The sequence below is a fragment of the Rutidosis leptorrhynchoides genome, chromosome 2 (genome assembly GCF_046630445.1).
Source record: "Rutidosis leptorrhynchoides isolate AG116_Rl617_1_P2 chromosome 2, CSIRO_AGI_Rlap_v1, whole genome shotgun sequence".
Lineage (NCBI taxonomy): Eukaryota > Viridiplantae > Streptophyta > Magnoliopsida > Asterales > Asteraceae > Rutidosis > Rutidosis leptorrhynchoides.
Genome location: NC_092334.1, coordinates 579,138,767 through 579,141,180, shown reverse-complemented (window position 1 = coordinate 579,141,180; position 2,414 = coordinate 579,138,767).

Here is a 2,414-nt window from a genome sequence, read left to right as displayed (position 1 = left end):
TTGCAATCTATATTTTGGGCTGAGAATACATGCACTTTATTTTAAACGCAATGGATACAAGTACTTACTAAATTCTACACCGAGTTTGAACCAAAAATCCCTTAGCTTTGGTAACTAGTAACTGTCAGTTATAAGAACTGGTGGGCGCGAGTAGTTGTATATGGATCCATAGGGCTTGACATCCCTGTCTGTTCCAGGTATAGAAACCCTAGCCTGAACTATAAAACAGACGTATGCTATTTGAGGTTAGTACACGTTGAATTGCGTGTATTGTACATGTTGGTTGCATGTATGTTAAAACATGGGTACTTATTATAACGTTAAAGCTTAGTTACCAGGGTGCTCAATTTTGTAGAATAATTTGATAAACGTTTTTGGATGAAACAACTGAAATATTGTGATCCACATTTATGTACAGATTATGCGAAACATTAAAACTATGAACTCACCAACCTAGATACGAAAGATATTATATAAAATAAAAAGACGGGCGTTAAAATAATTAAACGAAAAAATGCGGGATGTTACATTGTTGATGGAACGACGTTCTTTATTTCTGGAACGTCGTTCTTGTTGCCAGGATGAGCACTTTGCAGTTTTCTTGATACATTTGCACACTTTGGTCAATTTTACACCAAATTTACACTTAGAACTGCAGTAACACTCAGAACGCAATAAAACCCAAGATCATAGCTTTTCGAGCACTTTGAAAATGAAAACCGAGTAAAACGAGATAGATATTGCGTGAGAAACATAGCGTGGATGAGCAATATCTAGACATTAAAACCTGCACAATCTGTTGTGAAGAGTTTCTTCTACTGAGAGTAGTTTAGTTTTGCAAGATCGAGTTTTACGGGAATTAAGTGATGAACGGAAATGACAGTGTATTTTTTTAACGGCGATATCGAAATTGACATCGAATGCTCTTATTTGTCACCCACACACGCGTTAGAGGAAACTCAATTCGCGACGATGATGACATATTTATCGTAATACTCATTTGACTCATTTGATGATTAGAGCGTACATACCAGCACTGCACAATATATAGACCTATACCTTAGCAATACATAATGGACTAGGCCCAAACGATAGATGGACATGGGCTAACAAAGATGGACCATAAATAACTAGGCTAACATTGAAAATTTGCAGGTTTCAGCATCGTATAGTAAGGATTTTTTTTTATGCTCCTGTAATTTGTGCTTGCATATATATGTTTTCTTTTGGGTTTCATAAACGGTAATATTATTTACATGTACTCATTGTTAACTTTCATATCTTTTCCTTGATCCAAAACACCAAACAACACACACACACACACACACACACACACACACACACATATATATATATATATATATATATATATATATATATATATATATATATATATATATATATATATTGTGATGACCCGAAAATTTTCGACCAAATTTAAACTTAATCTTATATGATTTCGATACGATAAGCAAAGTCTGTTAAACCGAATCTCAAAATTTTTGAACTATTCAAGTACCCTTCGATTTTCTCAACGATTCGCGAACAATTATATGTAAATAGATACATATATATACTATAACTTGAAAACGTAACAAAGTTTTCATTGCATAATACCGTACATTAAACTTATTGGTTTATATATCTAATTGAATATATATGATTTCAAGTTATTTAGTAAACGATAGTAACATTCGATTATTGATTTGATTGATATTTAGATAAGTTAACTAAAACGTTTAAGATGAACCAGTAAAACACTAATTTGATAAAGTATTTTCAAATTGCTACAGTACCCAAAATGCTACAGTGTTTTCGAAAATCACTATTTGCTACAGTAAAATTGACTTTGCTACAGTGAATTGCTACAGTAAAAAAATGACTTTGCTACAGTAGCTTTGCTATAGTAAAATGCTATTTTAAAAATGTATTTTACCAAATAGTGAGACGACGATTTATAGAAGTAAATGACCAAAATACTCGAAAGTTTAAGATATACTTTGAGTGGTATAGTTTAGGAATAATTTAAGGCTATATTTTAACAAAGGTACGAGTCACGAAATGTAAAATGCAAGTTTTATCAGCGTACGAAAGGACATTCGAGAAACCGGAACCGGGACATAAGTCAAGTAACAACGTACGACTTATCGGAACAAAAGTTACAAGTTAACTATGCACGTAAATATAATATAATATATAAATAATTATATAAATTAAATATAATATATATTATATTTAAATATGTCGACAAACTAAAATACAAAATGATTGTGAGCTGGAAAAAGAGGCCATGTGATCGCATGGCCATTGTGCCTCAGACCCATGCGATCGCATGGGAAGGCTGGGCAGGCAACCTCTATAAATTCAGTCGAATTCTTCCATTTTTTTTACACATATATTACTCCGTATTTATT